Source organism: Rutidosis leptorrhynchoides, chromosome 7 (assembly GCF_046630445.1).
Source record: "Rutidosis leptorrhynchoides isolate AG116_Rl617_1_P2 chromosome 7, CSIRO_AGI_Rlap_v1, whole genome shotgun sequence".
Classification (NCBI taxonomy): Eukaryota; Viridiplantae; Streptophyta; class Magnoliopsida; order Asterales; family Asteraceae; genus Rutidosis; species Rutidosis leptorrhynchoides.
The window spans coordinates 288,742,967-288,765,706 of NC_092339.1; positions in this window are offsets into that span (position 1 = coordinate 288,742,967).

Genomic DNA, 22,740 nt, shown 5'->3' on the forward strand with positions numbered 1-22,740 from the left:
ACAAACTTTACTTCAATCAAGCAAGTATGAACATAATCTAAGTCAAATAAAGTAATGAAACCCTAAGCTAGAGAGCTTGGATCCCTTTCACACAAGTTATAAGGTCACAAAGCTAGAAAGCTTGAACCTTTAATGTTCTTGAAGAACTTGAAGCATAAAGCTTAGATCTTTAAGTTACATGAAGACCATAAACACAAGTTTTGATCTCTATAACAAAGTAATGAGATCATAAGTTAGAAAACTTAGATCCATCAAAAGATATGAAGATTCAAGCTAGAAATCTTGCATCTTGGTTGTTCTTGAAGATCTTGAAGCATAAAGCTTGGATCTTTAAGTTACATGAAGATTACAAACACAAGTTAGAATCTTTATAACAAAATAACAAGATTAAAGTTGAAAGATATAGATCTACAAAGTAGGTGAAGATTCAAAGCTAGAAAGCTTGAATCTTCCATGTTCTTGAAGGATTCAAATCCAAGTTTGAATCTACAAGATGTAATCAAGATCAAAGCTAAAAAGCTAGACCCATGATGATGATGATGATGAATTCATGAGAGAGAGGGGAAGAAGAAGAAGAAAAAATCAATGCTTACACTTTTTAGAGAGAGAAAGAACTAGAGAAAGAATTAGAGAGTGAGTGTGTGTGAATTACAAATGAAAGCAAGTGTAAAATGGATGGAATAAGGCTTGTATTTATAGGTGAATGAGGTGAGGGGAGGGGGGTTTGGCCGTGATTTTCATAGGGGGACAAGGAAGACCAACTTTTGCTTTTTGGTTAATGGTTGTCTAAAGTTGGTACTTATGTTATGATCCCATGCAACATTAAGGATAATACTTGACATAAATGCTAGTATGTTCCCTCTAATAAATGGGCATTTGTCTTACATATTAATGGGTCACTACCTATTTATAATTGGGCTAATTAAATAGTCCACTAACTAGTGTAGGGTGGCCTAAGGCCCAACAAGGTAGAAAGTCCAACAAGACTGACTAGTAAGCATAAGTAAATTACTACGCGTAATTAAGCATCCAAAAACCCAAGTAATTATTATTATAAAATAATAATTAAGATTTCGTAGTCATAATATTCCAATTAAAACAAAAGTTAAACGTGTACGCAGTACGCAGTTTGTTCGTAACGTCAAGTGACACTAACGGTCATAAAGGCTTCCGGTGATCAATTTAAGTATCCTACGTACTTAAAGGCACGTTTTAACATATAAATGAAAGTAAGCCATGTGTATAAAGATTACAGAGTATAAAGTAGCACAGTACGTACAAATACGCAGTTTCGCAAAAATCACAAGGCACAAAAACAATTCGAAAAAGTCGGGTCGTTACATTACCCACCTGTTAATGAAAATTTCATCCCGAAATTTAAGCTGAGGCAGGTGTTGGAGTCGGGAAAAGGTGAGGATACTTCTGCATCATTTGATCCTCTCGTTCCCAGGTAAACTCAGGTCCACGTTTGGCATTCCATCGGACTCGAACAATTGGAATCTTATTGTTCTTCAAAGTCTTAACCTCACGGTCCATGATTTCGACAGGTTCTTCTACAAAGTGGAGTTTTTCATCGATCGTAAGCTCATCGAGAGGGATGACAAGTTCTGGTTCGGCAAGACATTTTTTCAGATTCGACACGTGAAAAGTAGGGTGAACTGCGCTCAACTGAGTTGGAAGATCCAAACGGTAAGCAACGGGTCCAACACGCTCCAAGATTTCAAAAGGACCAATATATCGCGGGTTTAACTTTCTGCGCTTTCCTAAACGGATCACACCTTTCCAATGTGCGACCTTCAACATTACACAGTCACCCACGTTGAATTCGAAGTGTTTACGTTTAAGGTCGGCATAACTCTTTTGGCGATCACGGGCCGCCTTAAGTCTCGCTTGAATTTGGAAAATCTTCTCGGTTGTTTCATGGACTACCTCGGGTCCGGTGATTTGCTTTTCGCCTACTTCGGCCCAACAAATAGGAGAACGGTATTTGCGGCCATAAAACGCTTTAAAAGGTGCAGCATTAATACTCAAATGATAACTGTTGTTGTAAGAGAATTCAGCTAGCAGCAAATGTCTCTCCCAAGCCTTTCCGAAGTCAATAACACAGGCACGCAATATGTCCTCCAAAGTCTAAATTGTTCGTTCGCTCTGACCGTCGGTCTGTGGGTGATATGCGGTACTCATGTTGAGACGTGTTCCCAAGGCTTCTTGCAAAGAACGCCAAAATCTAGAAGTAAAATGGGTATCGCGATCTGAGATAATCGATAAGGGCACACCATGACGAGATACAACCTCTTTGATGTATAGTTGAGCGAGTCTCTCCATTGTATCTGTTTCCTTCATGGCTAAGAAGTGTGCTGATTTAGTAAGTCGGTCAACGATAACCCAGATGGTATCATAACCGCCTACCGTCTTCGGTAGCTTTGTAATGAAGTCCATCGTTATCCTTTCCCATTTCCATTGCGGGATTTCCAGTTGTTGCAGTAATCCAGATGGCCTTTGATGTTTGGCCTTAACTTTCGAGCAAGTCAAACACTTACCAACGTAAGTTGCAACATCCTTCTTAAGATTAGGCCACCAATACTGTTCCTTGAGATCGTGGTACATTTTACCGGCTCCTGGATGAATCGAATATCTCGACTTGTGGGCTTCATCTAGTATAAGGCTCCGTAGATCTCCATAACTAGGTACCCAAATCCTTCCGGCAAAGCATCGGAGTCCAGTCTCCTTAAACTCGAATCGTGAAACGAGAATGTTCAAGTGTTCTTGAGAAATATTCTCCTCTTTGAGAGCCTCATCTTGGGCTACTCGGATCTGGCTATTGAGATTTAAATGAATGGTGATGTTCAAGGCGCGGACACGAAGAGGTACCGTCCTCTCCTTTCGGCTCAAGGCATCAGCTACAACATTTTCCCTTCCAGGATGGTAACGGAGTTCACAATCATAGTCGTTCAACGTCTCAATCCATCGACGATGTCTCATGTTCAGTTGCTTCTGATCGAATATGTGCTGGAGGCTTTTGTGGTCGGTGAAGATGGTACTTTTAGTTCCATAAAGATAGTGTCTCCACAATTTGAGCGCAAAGACAACGGCTCCAAGTTTGAGGTCGTGAGTAGTATAGTTTCGCTCGTGAATCTTTAGTTGACAAGAAGCATAGGCAATAACCTTCGATATTTGCATCAATACGCAACCAAAACCATTTTTTGAGGCATCACAATATACGACGAAATCATCACTGCCTTCAGGAAGAGATAAGATAGGTGCAGTGGTCAATTTCTGCTTCAAGTTTTGAAATGCTGATTCGTGTTCTTTTTCCCAAACGAACTTCTTCCCTTTGTGAGTCAGCACGGTCAAAGGACGCGCAATCAGAGAGAAACCTTCAATAAATCTTCTGTAGTAACCGGCAAGACCTAGAAATTGGCGGATGTGAGTCAGAGTAGTGGGGGGTTTCCCACTTGCTGATAGCTTCGATCTTTGCGGGATCAACTTTGATACCTTGATCACTCACAATATGACCCAGAAATTGGACTTCCTTCAACCAAAATTCACACTTGGAGAATTTGGCATAAAGTTGCTCTTGTCTCAAGAGTTCCAACACTAGTCGAAGATGTTGTTCATGTTCTTCTTCATTTCGGGAATAGATGAGGATATCATCTACGAAAACGATAACGAACTTGTCCAGATATGGCTTGCATACTCGATTCATGAGATCCATAAAAACGGTAGGTACGTTGTTTAAACTGAATGGTGAAATGTCCCGTTCATATTGATTATAAACGTTCCATATTAATTGATTTCGTTGCGAGGTTTTGACCTCTATATGAGACGTTTTTCAAAGACTGCATTCATTTTTAAAACAACCATAACCTTTATTTTATCAATAAAGGTTTTAAAAGCATTACGTAGATTATCAAATAATGATAATCTAAAATATACTGTTTACACATGACCATTACATAATGGTTTACAATAGAAATATATTACATCGACATATGTTTCTTGAATGCAGTTTTTACACAATATCATACAAACATGGACTCCAATTCTTGTCCTTATTTTAGTATGCAACAGCGGAAGCTCTTAGTATTCACCTGAGAATAAACATGCTTTAAACATCAACAAAAATGTTGGTGAGTTATAGGTTTAACCTATATATATCAAATCATAACAATAGACCACAAGATTTCATATTTCAATACACATCCCATACATAGAGATAAAAATCATTCATACGGTGAACACCTGGTAACCGACATTAACAAGATGCATATATAAGAATATCCCCATCATTCCGGGACACCCTTCGGATATGATATAAATTTCGAAGTACTAAAGCATCCGGTATTTTGGATGGGGTTTGTTAGGCCCAATAGATCTATCTTTAGGATTCGCGTCAATTAGGGTGTCTGTTCCCTAATTCTTAGATTACCAGACTTAATAAAAAGGGGCATATTCAATTTCAATAATTCAACCATAGAATGTAGTTTCACGTACTTGTGTCTATTTTGTAAATCATTTATAAAACCTGCATGTATTCTCATCCCAAAAATATTAGATTTTAAAAGTGGGACTATAACTCACATTCACAGATATTTCCTTCCTCGGAAATAAGACTTGGCCACGGATCTATTCACGAACCTATACAAATATGTACATATATATCAAAGTATGATCAAAATATAATTACAACCATTTTTATTATGTTTTAAAGATTTGAGTGTATTAAGTCAGCTGTCCTCGTTAATAACCTACAACTAGTTGTCCACAGTTAGATGTACATAAATAAATCGATATATACTATCTTGAATCAATCCACGACCCAGTGTATACACGTCTCAGGCTAGATCACAACTCAAAGTATATATATTTTTGGAATCAACCTCAACCCTGTATAGCTAACTCCAACATTACTGCATATAGAGTGTCTATGGTTGTTCCAAATAATATATATACATGGGTCGATAATATGTCAAAACATTTGCATACGTGTCTATGGTATTCCAAGATTACATAATATATTAGAATACATGTATAATACAATATAAGTTAGCTAGGATATGATTTGTATAGATTTGTTAAACATTTCCCGTAGCTAAAAAGATCAAAAATATCCAATCTTGTTTTACCCATAACTTCTTCATTTTAAATCCGTTTTGAGTGAATCAAATTGCTATGGTTTCATATTGAACTCTAATTTAAGAATCCAAACAGAAAAAGTATAGGTTTATAGTTGGAAATTTAAGTTACATGTCAATTACTAAAGAGGTAGTCATTTTCGTCGAAAGAACGACATCTTGATGACCATTTTGAAAAACATACTTTCACTTTGAGTTTAACCAAGATTTTTGGATATATTTTCATGTTCATATGAAAAATAATTTTCCCAAAAGAACAACTTTTAAATCAAAGTTTATCATAGTTTTTAATTATCCAAACCAAAACAGCCCCCGGTTTCACTACGACGGCGTATATCCGATTTTATGGTGTTCATCGTGTTTCCAGGTTTTAAATCATTAAGTTAGCATATCATATAGATATTGAACATGTGTTTAGTTGATTTTAAAAGTCAAGTTAGAAGGATTAACTTTTGTTTGCGAACAAGTTTAGAATTAACTAAACTATGTTCTAGTGATTACAAGTTTAAACCTTCGAATAAGATAGCTTTATATGTATCAATCGAATGATGTTATGAACATCATTACTACCTCAAGTTTTCTGGATAAAACTACTGGAAATGGAAAAAATGGATCTAGCTTCAAAGGATCCTTGGATGGCTTGAAAGTTCTTGAAGCAGAATCATGACACGAAAACAGTTCAAGTAAGATTTTCACTCGAAATAAGATTGTTATAGTTGTAGAAATTGAATCAAAGTTTGAATATGAATATTACCTTGAATTATAAAGATAACCTACTGTAAATAACAAAGGTTCCTTGATCTTAGATGATTACTTGGAATGGATTAGAAAGCTTGGAAGTAGACTTGCAAACTTGGAAGTATTCTTGATTTTTATGAAACTATACTTATGGAATTTATGAAGAACACTTAGAACTTGAAGATGGAACATGAGAGAGATCAATTAGATGAAGAAAATTGAAGAATTAAAGTGTTTGTAGGTGTTTTTGGTCGTTGGTATATGGATTAGATATAAAGGATATGTAATTTTGTTTTCATGTAAATAAGTCATGAATAATTACTAATATTTTTGTAATTTTATGAGATATTTCATGCTAGTTGCCAAATGATGGTTCCCACATGTGTTAGGTGACTCACATGGGCTGCTAAGAGCTGATCATTGGAGTGTATATATCAATAGTACATACATCTAAAAGCTGTGTATTGTACGAGTACGAATACGGGTGCATACGAGTAGAATTGTTGATGAAACTGAACGAGGATGTAATTGTAAGCATTTTTGTTAAGTAGAAGTACTTTGATATGTGTCTTGAAGTCTTTTAAAAGTGTAAGAATACATATCAAAACACAACATGTATATACATTCTAATGGAGTCGTTAAGTCTTCGTTAGTCGTTACATGTAAGTGTTGTTTTGAAACCTTTAAGTTAACGATCTCAATTAATGTTGTTAACCCAATGTTTATTATATCAAATGAGATGTTAAATTATTATGTTATCATGATATTATGATGTATGAATATCTCTTAATATGATATATACACTAAAATATCGTTACAACGATAATCGTTACATATAAGTCTAGTTTCGTAATTCTTGAATTAGTAGTCTTGTTTTTACATATGTAGTTCATTGTTAACACACTTAATGATATATTTAAATATCATTTTATCATATTAAATATAGTGTATCAATATCTTAATATGAGACATATGTATTTAGTAGACGTTATCATAACGATAATCGTTATATATATATCATTTCGAGTTTCTTAACTTAGTAATCTCATTTCTTATGTATATCACACATTGTTAATATACTTACTGAGATACTTACTCATCATAATCTCATGTCAACAATATATATATGTCTATATATACCACAACATGTAGTTTTCACAATTTTGTAACGTTCGTGAATCGCCGGTCAACTTGGGTGATCAATTGTCTATATGAAACTTATTTCATTTAATCAAGTCTTAACAAGTTTGATTGCTTAACACGTTGGAAATATTTAGTCATGTAAATATCAATCTCAATTAATATATATAAACATGGAAAAGTTCGGGTCACTACAGTACCTACCCGTTAAATAAATTTCGTCCCGAAATTTTAAGCTGTTGAAGGTGTTGACGAATCTTCTGGAAATAGATGCGAGTATTTCTTCTTCATCTGATCTTCACGCTCCCAGGTGAACTCGGGTCCTCTACGAGCATTCCATCGAACCTTAACAATCGGTATCTTGTTTTGCTTAAGTCTCTTAACCTCACGATCCATTATTTTGACGGGTTCTTCAATGAATTGAAGTTTTTCATTGATTTGGATTTCGTCCAATGGAATAGTGAGATCTTCTTTAGCAAAACATTTCTTCAAATTCGAGACGTGAAAAGTGTTATGTACAGCCGCGAGTTTTGAGGTAGCTCCGGTTGGTAAGCTACTGGTCCGACACGATCTATAATCTTGAATGGTCCAATGTACCTTGGATTTAGTTTCCCCCGTTTACCGAATCGAACAACGCCTTTCCAAGGTGAAACCTTAAGCATGACCATTTCTCCAATTTCAAACTCTATATCTTTTCTTTTACTGTCCGCGTAGCTCTTTTGTCGACTCTGGGCGGTTTTCAATCGTTGTTGAATTTGGATGATTTTCTCGATAGTTTCTTGAATTATCTCCGGACCCGTAATCTGTCTATCCCCCACTTCATTCCAAAAATTGGAGACCTGCACTTTCTACCATAAAGTGCCTCAAACGGCGCCATCTCAATACTAGAATGATAACTGTTGTTGTAGGAAAATTTTGCTAACGGTAGGTGTCGATCCCAACTGTTTCTGAAATCAATAACACATGCTCGTAGCATGTCTTCAAGCATTTGTATCGTCCTTTCGCTCTGTCCATCAGTTTGTGGATGATAGGCAGTACTCATGTCTAGTTGAGTCCCCAATGCTTGTTGCAACGTCTGCCAGAACCTTGAAACAAATCTACCATCCTATCAGAGATAATAGAGACGGGTATTCCATGTCTGGAGACAACCTCCTTCAAATATAATCGTGCCAACTTCTCCATTTTGTCATCTCTCTCATTGGCAGGAAGTGTGCTGACTTGGTGAGACGATCAACTATTACCCAAATAGTATCATAACCACTTGCAGTCCTTGGCAATTTAGTAATAAAATCCATGGTAATGTTTTCCCATTTCCATTCCGGGATTTCAGGTTGTTGTAGTAGACCTGATGGTTTCTGACGTTCAGCTTTGACCTTAGAACACGTCAAACATTCTCCTACATATTTAGCAATATCGGCTTTCATACCCGGCCACCAAAAGTGTTTCTTGAGATCTTTATATATCTTCCCCACTCCAGGATGTATTGAATATCTGGTTTTATGTGCTTCTTTAAGTACCATTTCTCTCACATCTCCAAACCTTGGTACCCAAATTCTATCAGCCCTATATCGGGTTCCGTTTTCCCGAATATTAAGATGTTTCTCTGATCCTTTGGGTATCTCATTCTTCAACTTTCCTTCTTTTACAACTCCCTGTTGCGCCTCCTTTATTTGAGTAGTAAGGTTAGTACGAATAATTATATTCATAGCTTTTACCCGTAAAGGTTCTCTGTCCTTTCTACTCAAAGCGTCGGCTACCACATTCGCCTTCCCCGGGTGGTATCGAATCTCAAAATCATAATCATTCAACAGTCCAATCCACCTGTGTTGTCTCATATTCAGTTGCTTCTGATTAAATATATGTTGGAGACTTTTGTGGTCGGTATATATAATACTTTTGACCCCATATAAATAATGCCTCCAAGTCTTTAATGAAAAAACAACAGCACCCAATTCCAAATCGTGAGTTGTATAATTTTGCTCGTGAATCTTCAGTTGTCTAGACGCATAAGCAATCACCTTCGTTCGTTGCATTAATATACAACCGAGACCTTGCTTTGATGCGTCACAATAAATCACAAAATCATCATTCCCTTCAGGCAATGACAATATAGGTGCCGTAGTTAGCTTTTTCTTCAATAACTGAAACGCCTTCTCTTGTTCATCCTTCCATTCAAATTTCTTCCCTTTATACGTTAATGCAGTCAAGGGTTTTGCTATTTTGGAGAAATCTTGGATAAATCTTCTGTAGTAACCAGCCAATCCTAAAAATTGACGTATATGCTTCGGAGTTTTTGGGGTTTCCCACTTTTCACCAGTTTCGATCTTTGCCGGGTCCACCTGGATACCTTCTGTGTTCACTATATGACCGAGGAATTGAACTTCTTCCAACCAAAATGCACACTTTGAAAACTTAGCGTACAGTTTTTCTTTCCTCAATACTTCTAGCACTTTTCTCAAATGTTCTTCGTGCTCTTGATCTTTCTTTTAGTAAATAAGTATGTCATCGATGAAAAAAATGACAAACTTGTCAAGATATGGCCCACACACTCGGTTCATAAGGTCCATGAACACAGCTGGTGGGTTAGTCAATCCAAATGGCATAACCATAAACTCGTAATGACCATAACGCACCCTAAAAGCAGTTTTTGGAATATCATCCTCCTTTACTCGCATTTGATGATATCAAAAACATAAATCAATTTTCGAATAAATTGACGAGCCTAGTAGTTGATCAAATAAGTCGTCAATTCTCGGCAGTGGATAACGGTTTTTGATGGTAAGTTTATTCAACTCTATGTAGTCAATACACAACCTAAATGTACCATCCTTCTTCTTGACAAACAAAACAGGAGCTCCCCATGGTGATGTGTGTAGTGACCCGAACTTTTCCATGTTTATATATATTAATTGAGATTGATATTTACATAATTAAATGTTTCCAACATATTAAGCAATCAAACTTGTTAATACTTGATTAATTGAAATATGTTTCATATAGACAATTGACCACCCAAGTTGACCGGCGATTCACGAACGTTAAAACTTGTAAAAATGACATGACGATATATATATGGATATACATATGGTTAACATGAGATTATGATAAGTAAGTATCTCCATAAGTATATTAACAATGAGTTATATACATATAAACAAGACTACTAACTTAAGGATTTCGAAACGAGACATATATGTAACGATTATCGTTGTAACGACATTTAAATGTATATATATCATATTAAGAGATATTCATACATGATAATATCATGATAATATAATAATTTAAAATCTCATTTGATATTATAAACATTGGGTTAACAACATTTAACAAGATCGTTAACCTAAAGGTTTCAAAACAACACTTACATGTAACGACTAACGATGACTTAACGACTCAGTTAAAATGTATATACATGTAGTGTTTTAATATGTATTTATACACTTTTGAAAGACTTCAATACACTTATCAAAATACTTCTACTTAACAAAAATGCTTACAATTACATCCTCGTTCAGTTTCATCAACAATTCTACTCGTATGCACCCGTATTCGTACTCGTACAATACACAGCTTTTAGATGTACGTACTATTGGTATATACACTCCAATGATCAGCTCTTAGCAGCCCATGTGAGTCACCTAACACATGTGGGATCCATCATTTGGCAACTAGCATGAAATATCTCATAAAATTACAAAAAATATGAGTAATCATTCATGACTTATTTACATGAAAACAAAATTACATATCCTTTATATCTAATCCATACACCAACGACCAAAAACACCTAAAAACACTTTCATTCTTCAATTTTCTTCATCTAATTGATCTCTCTCAAGTTCTATCTTCAAGTTCTAAGTGTTCTTCATAAATTCCAAAAGTTCTAGTTTCATAAAATCAAGAATACTTTCAAGTTTGCTAGCTCACTTCCAATCTTGTAAGGTGATCATCCAACCTCAAGAAATCTTTTTTTTCTTACAGTAGGTTATCATTCTAATACAAGGTAATAATCATATTCAAACTTTGGTTCAATTTCTATAACTATAACAATCTTATTTCAAGTGATGATCTTACTTGAACTTGTTTTCGTATCATGATTCTGCTTCAAGAACTTCGAGCCATCCAAGGATCCGTTGAAGCTAGATCCATTTTTCTCTTTTCCAGTAGGTTTATCCAAGGAACTTAAGGTAGTAATGATGTTCATAACATCATTCGATTCAAATATATAAAGCTATCTTATTCGAAGGTTTAAACTTGTAATCACTAGAACATAGTTTTGTTAATTCTAAACTTGTTCGCAAACAAAAGTTAATCCTTCTAACTTGACTTTTAAAATCAACTAAACACATGTTCTATATCTATATTATATGCTAACTTAATGATTTAAAACCTGGAAACACGAAAAACACCGTAAAACCGGATTTACGCCGTCGTAGTAACACCGCGGGCTGTTTTGGGTTAGTTAATTAAAAACTATGATAAACTTTGATTTAAAAGTTATTATTCTGAGAAAATGATTGTTATTATGAACATGAAACTATATCCAAAAATTATGGTTAAACTCAAAGTGGAAGTATGTTTTCTAAAATGGTCATCTAGACGTCGTTCTTTCGACTGAAATGACTACCTTTACAAAAACGACCTGTAACTTATTTTTCCGACTATAAACCTATACTTTTTCTGTTTAGATTCATAAAATAGAGTTCAATATGAAACCATAGCAATTTGATTCACTCAAAACGGATTTAAAATGAAGAAGTTATGGGTAAAACAAGATTGGATAATTTTTCTCATTTTAGCTACGTGAAAATTGGTAACAAATCTATTCCAACCATAACTTAATCAACTTGTATTGTATATTATGTAATCTTGAGATACCATAGACACGTATACAATGTTTCGACCTATCATGTCGACACATCTATATATATTTCGGAACAACCATAGACACTCTATATGTGAATGTTGGAGTTAGCTATACAGGGTTGAGGTTGATTCCAAAATATATATAGTTTGAGTTGTGATCAATACTGAGATACGTATACACTGGGTCGTGGATTGATTCAAGATAATATTTATCGATTTATTTCTGTACATCTAACTGTGGACAACTAGTTGTAGGTTACTAACGAGGACAGCTGACTTAATAAACTTAAAACATCAAAATATATTAAAAGTGTTGTAAATATATTTTGAACATACTTTGATATATATGTATATATTGTTATAGGTTCGTGAATCAACCAGTGGCCAAGTCTTACTTCCCGACGAAGTAAAAATCTGTGAAAGTGAGTTATAGTCCCACTTTTAAAATCTAATATTTTTGGGATGAGAATACATGCAGGTTTTATAAATGATTTACAAAATAGACACAAGTACGTGAAACTACATTCTATGGTTGAATTATCGAAATCGAATATGCCCCTTTTTATTAAGTCTGGTAATCTAAGAATTAGGGAACAGACACCCTAATTGACGCGAATCCTAAAGATAGATCTATTGGGCCTAACAAACCCCATCCAAAGTATCGGATGCTTTAGTACTTCGAAATTTATATCATATCTGAAGGGTGTCCCGGAATGATGGGGATATTCTTATATATGCATCTTGTTAATGTCGGTTACCAGGTGTTCACCATATGAATGATTTTTATCTCTATGTATGGGATGTGTATTGAAATATGAAATCTTGTGGTCTATTGTTACGATTTGATATATATAGGTTAAACCTATAACTCACCAACATTTTTGTTGACGTTTAAAGCATGTTTATTCTCAGGTGAATATTAAGAGCTTCCGCTATTGCATACTAAAATAAGGACAAGATTTGGAGTCCATGTTTGTATGATATTGTGTAAAAACTGCATTCAAGAAACTGATTTCGATGTAACATATTTGTATTGTAAACCATTATGTAATGGTCGTGTGTAAACAGAATATTTTAGATTATCATTATTTGATAATCTACGTAAAGCTTTTTAAACCTTTATTTATGAAATAAAGGTTATGGTTTGTTTTAAAAATGAATGCAGTCTTTGAAAAACGTCTCATATAGAGGTCAAAACCTCGCAACGAAATCAATTAATATGGAACGTTTTTTGTGACACCGCTGATTTTTTTTTTTTTTTATAAATACGTGGCGGAAGCATTAACGTTAATTAAACCATTATAATAATATAAACATATCATAATTACATAGCCAAAACAGTTGACAGCTAGCATTTAACTAATACATATGGTGTCACGTGACGTTTCAACAAAAGTTTAGTTTTATAGGAAAAGACACATCAGAGTTGGCTCCTGTCAAACATAACATCAGCATGCCCCGTCTTCTCCCCAAAAGCATCATCTCTACAAAAGCTAATAACCTGCAGGGAGGAGATGGAGGGGAAATTAGCACGAAGCTAAGTGAGTACGACTAACCACAGGCAATAGTATACAGAACAGTTATACTAATCATGTCACAAAGAGCTAACACACAAACATCACCCAAGTGCCGTCTACAGAGACTCTGGCGGCTCGGCCAAACCATTAACCACCAGTTGATCGGGCTGGGGCTTACCAGAAGTTCCTCCACCACCGTATGTATATACATAATCCACACGCGACGGACGCGTCATTCACATATATATACACCACGGCTGTCTAGGCTACCACATAGGAACCCAACCCGCAGGTTGATCTCTCCTACCGAGGCTACCACACAATAGGGACGTACTGGGCTCCACCAGACAAGCATCAACTAACATGCAGTCATCACAATAAACTAACTAACTGTATCAATAAGTACAACTAACTAGCATGGCAGTCATAATATAACATGCTACTCTATACTAAATTCCACAGTTAGTCCCACTCACCGATTACCAGCAAACGAGAAGGTGTTCAGCTATCTAATCACTGAACCTTCTCTTTCTCCTTTTCTCCTGAGAAATACATATACACGAGTTAGTTTATGTCCATAAACACCAAATAACACAAATATAGAAATTTTGTCAGAAAATCTGTCCGCTAAAATTTTTCTGTTTAACACTTCTCTTCCACCATCGGTCGATCGTCTAGTCCGTCGACCGATCGTCTCACTCCATCGGTCGATGGTCAGAGACCATCGGCCGAGGGTAGTTCATCTGCAGAAGCTGAAGCCAAAGTGACGGGTTTCACCCAAATTCATCCAATTCTTGCTCTAGAGCTCGATTTTTACCTCAAAACTGACCAAATCTAAGACACTATACATCAAGAAACATAAACCCACAAGATTTGGACTCAAACAACATCAAATTCAACTCTTTTGACCCAAATTACCCACTTTGTAAAAACTATCACAAAAACCCAATTTTCTTGAAGATTAAATCATGAAAACTTGTGATTCTTACCTTGATAGAATCAGTAGATCATAAGGAACACGAAAATGTAAATGATTTGAGCTCAAGAACAAAGATTAGAAATTAGGGTTTGGTATGTGAAAGAGATGAAGGTACGGGAAGGTTTGGGAGTTTTCTAGAAAATGGAAGAATAACCCTCCCACCAAACACTTATGAGTCTTAAAACTCATACATCACAACACACGGGTATTTATCAGTTATCTGATATCTTTCGTACATCATTTGGCAACCCAAACGAAGTCCAAATTAAATAAACAAACCTGTTCTGTGACCCTTGTCACAAACTGGTCATAACCACGTCATCAAATAACAATAAATGTTAATTAAAATAAAAACATATAAAACCACACAACGGCAAAATAGACCATTTCAACTAGGCCCGATTCAAGGATGTTACATTTTTAATCAATAAGAACGGGACATTTCAGTTGGTATTCGAGCGTTGGTCTTAGAGAACCAGAATTTTGCATTAGTGTGTCTTATCGAGTTTGTTAGGATGCATTAGTGAGTCTGGACTTCGACCGTGTTTACTTGAAAAATGATTGCTTAACAAATTTTGTTGGAAACTATATATTTTTAACATGTGAATATTATGTGATATATTAATCTCTTAACGCGTTTGATATTATGTGATAGATGTCTACCTCTAGAACAAGTCCCATTGACTCACCTAATAATAATGAAGAGTCAAATGTAAATTGGAATGATTCGTGGACTGATTCACAAGTTCCCGAAGAGGAACCGGAAGAAGAGTCGGAACCGGAAGAAGAATCGGAACCGGAAGAAGAATCGGAACCGGATGAAGAAATAGAACCGGTGGGGGAAATAATAAAACGGTTAAGTAAAAGAAAATCCTCAACCAACCGACCAAGGTTAATTATGGTCAATGGTGTTTCCGCCAAGGAAGCAAAATATTGGGAGGATTACCAATTCTCCGATGAATCGGATTCCGACGAGAATTTCGATGATGTTATAGAAATTACCCCAACTGAATTTAAAAAGGCAAAAGAAAATAATAAGGGAAAGGGTATAAAAATAGAGAAATCTAATTCCAACCCCGATGAACTTTATATGTATCGTCAACCCCCGAAGTCCTTAAGTTGTAACAATGACCCGGGAACCTCTAAACCACCAGGTTTTTCTAAACCAATGTGGAAAATTACGGCTCGTATTAGGGGAACATCATATATCCCTAGAAACTTGGCAAAATGAACCAAAACCGAAGAAGAAGAAGAAACAAGCGAGTCGGAATAAGATAGTTGTATTCGTGTGGTGTAATATAAGTAATATAGTGTGCTTATGCTTTATGATATATGTAAAAATTGCTTGTATTAATAAGTATTTTTTTTATGAATCTAACTCTTGTCTATTTTACAGTATAAAAACACAAAATGGATAGACAACCCAATATTTTAAGAGACCTACCCGGAGACATGATTGATGAAATCTTGTCTAGAGTCGGTCAGAATTCTTCGGCACAACTATTTAAGGCGAGATCAGTTTGTAAGACATTCGAAGAACGTTCCAAGAATGCCTTGGTTTATAAAAGGCTTTCGTTCGAAAGATGGGGGATATCACATTGGGAAATCCATAAGTTACGATGTGTTTACTTTGACGCATATATTGCGGGGAACCCAAATGCTATTTTACGCAATGGGTTAAGAAATTATTTTGACTCAATATATCCGAATATTGGACTTCGTGATTTAGAAAAAGCGGCTAACATGCAACATAAAGAAGCATGTTATGCTTACGGATTAGTAATGTTCGCTTCTCACCAAAGTGAGAATAAGAACATCGGGCTACAACGATTAAACAAAACGTTCCCACAAGTGACGGAGTCGGTAATTGGGGTAAGAAATGAGGTTTTTAGATTGTTACGGGACTATTGGACATTACGTAACCCTCGTCCCTTTGACGACGTTACAACAGCTATCTTATCAACGGCCATAACGGTTATGTTCCACAAGACCAAGGATGGGAAGTAATCCTAGTAAAACCAGAATGCATGACTTGTTTCTGGAAGTATGAATTACGTGTCTTTATTGCCTTTGCTGAACGACTTGTGTACTAGCTAGAATTATCTTCACAACCATCTTGTATCAAATTTATTGTGTGCTATATTTCATGCTATATGTAAAATAAGCGGTATTGTAAGTTTGTAAAATATTGTGTAAAAGTTTGAACGCGAAATATTATTATAATCAGTTTTTCATATAGAATTGTAGTAGTTGAATTGTATATTAGCTACTAAGTATGAACTTAACGGGTAGGTACTACCCAAATTTAAACTTATAAAACGCTAATATGAAGAAAAAGCTTTTATAAATGAGTTCATATTATGCTACGAAATACTATTAACTACTCTTAATATTCTGTATGATTAACTTGTTCCATTTGACTATTTTGAAGGAAATGGCACCGACTACTCGACACACCGTGAATATGAATGAAGAGGAATTCCGTACTTTTCTAGCTTCAAACATAGCTGCAGTACAGGCTGCGCTACATACCAACAATAACCTTGGATCTAGCAGTACAGGAAATCGTGTAGGATGCACCTACAAAGAATTCACTGCCTGCAAACCTTTGGAATTTGATGGAACCGAAGGACCGATCGGATTGAAACGGTGGACCGAGAAGGTCGAATCGGTGTTTGCCATAAGTAAGTGTACTGAAGAGGACAAAGTGAAGTACGCTACGCATACCTTCACATGTTCTGCGTTAACATGGTGGAATACCTATCTAGAGCAAGTGGGACAAGACGATGCGTACGCACTACCATGGTCAGCATTCAAGCACTTGATGAACGAGAAGTACCGTCCCAGAACCGAGGTCAATAAGCTCAAGACAGAACTTAGAGGGTTACGAACCCAAGGATTTGATATTACCACGTACGAAAGATGATTCACAGAATTGTGCCTATTGTGTCCGGGAGCATTCGAAGATGAGGAAGAGAAGATCGACGCGTTTGTGAGAGGATTACCGGAAAGAATCCAAGAAGATATAAGTTCACATGAGCCCGCCTCCATACAACAGGCATGTAGAATGGCTCACAAACTAGTGAACCAGATTGAAGAAAGAATTAAAGAACAGACTGCTGAAGAGGCCAATGTGAAGCAAGTCAAAAGAAAGTGGGAGGAAAACGGTGATAAGAATCACCAATACAACAACAACAGCAATTACAACAATAATCGCAACAATTATCCCAACAATCGCAACATCAATCGCAACTACAACAAACGGCCCAACAACAACAACAAAAACAACAACAACAGCAACTACAATAATCATCCCAACAACAATAATAACCGCAACAACAACAACAATCAGAAGCAGCTATGCCAAAGGTGTGAAAAGTATCACTCGGGGTTCTGCACCAAATTTTGCAACAAGTGTAAAAGAAATGGTCATAGCGCGGCGAAGTGTGAGGTCTACGGACCAGGGGTTAATAGAACGAAAGGAACAAATGGTGTCGGAACGAGTAATGGTGGAGCAAGTAGTGTCGGAGCAAGTTATGCCAATGTAGTTTGTTATAAATGTGGAAAACCGGGCCACATTATTAGAAATTTCCCGAACCAGGAGAACATGAATGGACAAGGCCGCGGAAGAGTTTTCAATATTAATGCGGCAGAGGCACAGGAAGACCCGGAGCTTGTTACGGGAACGTTTCTTATTGACAATAAATCTGCTTACGTTTTATTTGATTCGGGTGCGGATAGAAGCTATATGAGTAGAGATTTTTGTGCTAAATTAAGTTGTCCATTGACGCCTTTGGATAGTAAATTTTTACTCGAATTAGCAAATGGTAAATTAATTTCAGCAGATAATATATGTCGGAATCGAGAAATTAAACTGGTTAGCGAAACATTTAAGATTGATTTGATACCAGTAGAGTTAGGGAGTTTTGATGTGATAATCGGTATGGACTGGTTGAAAGAAGTGTAAGCAGAGATCGTTTGTTACAAAAATGCAATTCGCATTATACGAGAAAAAGGAAAACCTTTAATGGTGTACGGAGAAAAGGGCAACACGAAGCTACATCTTATTAGTAATTTGAAGGCACAAAAACTAATAAGAAAAGGTTGCTATGCTGTTCTAGCACACGTTGAGAAAGTACAAACTGAAGAAAAGAGCATCAATGATGTTCCCATTGCAAAAGAATTTCCCGATGTATTTCTGAAAGAATTACCGGGATTACCCCCACATCGATCCGTTGAATTTCAAATAGATCTTGTACCAGGAGCTGCACCAATAGCTCGTGCTCCTTACAGACTCGCACCCAGTGAGATGAAAGAACTACAAAGCCAATTACAAGAACTTTTAGAGCGTGGTTTCATTCGACCAAGCACATCACCGTGGGGAGCTCCTGTTTTGTTTGTCAAGAAGAAAGATGGTACATTCAGGTTGTGTATCGACTACCGAGAGTTGAACAAACTTACCATCAAGAACCGCTACCCACTACCGAGAATCGACGACTTATTTGATCAACTACAAGGCTCGTCTGTTTATTCAAAGATTGACTTACGTTCCGGGTATCATCAAATGCGGGTGAAAGAAGATGATATTCCAAAGACTGCTTTCAGAACACGTTACGGTCATTACGAGTTTATGGTCATGCCGTTTGGTTTAACTAATGCACCAGCTGTGTTCATGGACCTTATGAACCGAGTGTGTGGACCATACCTCGACAAGTTTGTCATTGTTTTCATTGATGACATACTTATTTACTCAAAGAATGACCAAGAACACGGTTAACATTTAAGAAAGGTGTTAGAAGTATTGAGGAAGGAAGAATTGTACGCTAAGTTTTCAAAGTGTGCATTTTAGTTGGAAGAAGTTCAATTCCTCAGTCACATAGTGAACAAAGAAGGTATTAAGGTGGATCCGGCAAAGATAGAAACTGTTGAAAAGTGGGAAACCCCGAAAAATCCGAAACACATACGCCAATTTTTAGGACTAGCTGGTTACTACAGAAGGTTCATCTAAGACTTTTCCAAAATAGCAAAACCCATGACTGCATTAACGCATAAAGGGAAGAAATTTGAATGGAATGATGAACAAGAGAAAGCGTTTCAGTTATTGAAGAAAAAGCTAACTACGGCACCTATATTGTCATTGCCTGAAGGGAATGATGATTTTGTGATTTATTGTGATGCATCAAAGCAAGGTCTCGGTTGTGTATTAATGCAACGAACGAAGGTGATTGCTTATGCGTCTAGACAATTGAAGATTCACGAACAAAATTATACGACGCATGATTTGGAATTAGGCGCGGTTGTTTTTGCATTAAAGACTTGGAGGCACTACTTATATGGGGTCAAAAGTATTATATATACCGACCACAAAAGTCTTCAACACATATTTAATCAGAAACAACTGAATATGAGGCAGCGTAGGTGGATTGAATTATTGAATGATTACGACTTTGAGATTCGTTACCACCCGGGGAAGGCAAATGTGGTAGCTGATGCTTTGAGCAGGAAGGACAGAGAACCCATTCGAGTAAAATCTATGAATATAATGATTCATAATAACCTTACTACTCAAATAAAGGAGGCGCAACAAGGAGTTTTAAAAAAGGGAAATTTAAAGGATGAAATACCCAAAGGATCGGAGAAGCATCTTAATATTCGGGAAGACGGAACCCGGTATAGAACTGAAAGGATTTGGGTACCAAAATTTGGAGAGATGAGAGAAATGGTACTTAGAGAAGCTCATAAAACCAGATACTCAATACATCCTGGAACGAGGAAGATGTACAAGGATCTCAAGAAACATTTTTGGTGGCCGGGTATGAAAGCCGATGTTGCTAAATACGTAGGAGAATGTTTAACGTGTTCTAAGGTCAAAGCTGAGCATCAAAAACCATCAGGTCTACTTCAACAACCCAAAATCCCGGAATGGAAATGGGAAAACATTACCATGGATTTCATCACTAAATTGCCAAGTACTGCAAGTGGTTTTGATACTACTTGGGTAATAGTTGATCGTCTCACCAAATCAGCACACTTCCTACCAATAAGAGAAGATGACAAGATGGAGAAGTTAGCACGACTGTATTTGAAGGAAGTCGTCTCCAGACATGGAATACCAATCTCTATTATCTCTGATAGGGATGGCAGATTTATTTCAAGATTCTGGCAGACATTACAGCAAGCATTAGGAACTCGTCTAGACATGAGTACTGCCTATCATCCACAAACTGATGGGCAGAGCGAAAGGATGATACAAACGCTTGAAGACATGCTACGAGCATGTGTTATTGATTTCGGAAACAGTTGGGATCGACATCTACCGTTAGCAGAATTTTCCTACAACAACAGCTACCATTCAAGCATTGAGATGGCGACGTTTGAAGCACTTTATGGTAGAAAGTGCAGGTCTCTGATTTGTTGGAGTGAAGTGGGGGATAGACAGATTACGGGCCCGGAGATTATACAAGAAACTACCGAGAAGATCATCCAAATTCAACAACGGTTGAAAACCGCCCAAAGTCGACAAAAGAGCTACGCTGACATTAAAAGAAAAGATATAGAATTTGAAATTGGAGAGATGGTCATGCTTAAAGTTGCACCTTGGAAAGGCGTTGTTCGATTTGGTAAATGAGGGAAATTAAATCCAAGGTATATTGGACCATTCAAGATTATTGATCGTGTCGGACCAGTAGCTTACCGACTTGAGTTACCTCAACAACTCGCGACTGTAACGATTATCGTTGTAACGACATTTAAATGTATATATATCATATTAAGAGATATTCATACATGATAATATCATGATAATATAATAATTTAAAATCTCATTTGATATTATAAACATTGGGTTAACAACATTTAACAAGATCGTTAACCTAAAGGTTTCAAAACAACACTTACATGTAACGACTAACGATGACTTAACGACTCAGTTAAAATGTATATACATGTAGTGTTTTAATATGTATTTATACACTTTTGAAAGACTTCAATACACTTATCAAAATACTTCTACTTAACAAAAATGCTTACAATTACATCCTCGTTCAGTTTCATCAACAATTCTACTCGTATGCACCCGTATTCGTACTCGTACAATACACAGCTTTTAGATGTATGTACTATTGGTATATACACTCCAATGATCAGCTCTTAGCAGCCCATGTGAGTCACCTAACACATGTGGGATCCATCATTTGGCAACTAGCATGAAATATCTCATAAAATTACAAAAAATATGAGTAATGATTCATGACTTATTTACATGAACACAAAATTACATATCCTTTATATCTAATCCATACACCAACGACCGAAAACACCTACAAACACTTTCATTCTTCAATTTTCTTCATCTAATTGATCTCTCTCAAGTTCTATCTTCAAGTTCTAAGTGTTCTTCATAAATTCCAAAAGTTCTAGTTTCATAAAATCAAGAATACTTTCAAGTTTGCTAGCTCACTTCCAATCTTGTAAGGTGATCATCCAACCTCAAGAAATCTTTGTTTCTTACAGTAGGTTAACATTCTAATACAAGGTAATAATCATATTCAAACTTTGGTTCAATTTCTATAACTATAACAATCTTATTTCAAGTGATGATCTTACTTGAACTTGTTTTCGTATCATGATTCTGCTTCAAGAACTTCGAGCCATCCAAGGATCCGTTGAAGCTAGATCCATTTTTCTCTTTTCCAGTAGGTTTATCCAAGGAAATTAAGGTAGTAATGATGTTCATAACATCATTCAATTCATACATATAAAGCTATCTTATTCGAAGGTTTAAACTTGTAATCACTAGAACATAGTTTAGTTAATTCTAAACTTGTTCGCAAACAAAAGTTAATCCTTCTAACTTGACTTTTAAAATCAACTAAACACATGTTCTATATCTATATGATATGCTAACTTAATGATTTAAAACCTGGAAACACGAAAAACACCGTAAAACCGGATTTACGCCGTCGTAGTAATACCGCGGGCTGTTTTGGGTTAGTTAATTAAAAACTATGATAAACTTTGATTTAAAAGTTATTATTCTGAGAAAATGATTGTTATTATGAACATGAAACTATATCCAAAAATTATGGTTAAACTCAAAGTGGAAGTATGTTTTCTAAAATGGTCATCTAGACGTCGTTCTTTCGACTGAAATGACTACCTTTACAAAAATGACCTGTAACTTATTTTTCCGACAATAAACCTATACTTTTTTTGTTTAGATTCATAAAATAGAGTTCAATATGAAACCATAGCAATTTGATTCACTCAAAACGGATTTAAAATGAAGAAGTTATGGGTAAAACAAGATTGGATAATTTTTCTCATTTTAGCTACGTGAAAATTGGTAACAAATCTATTCCAA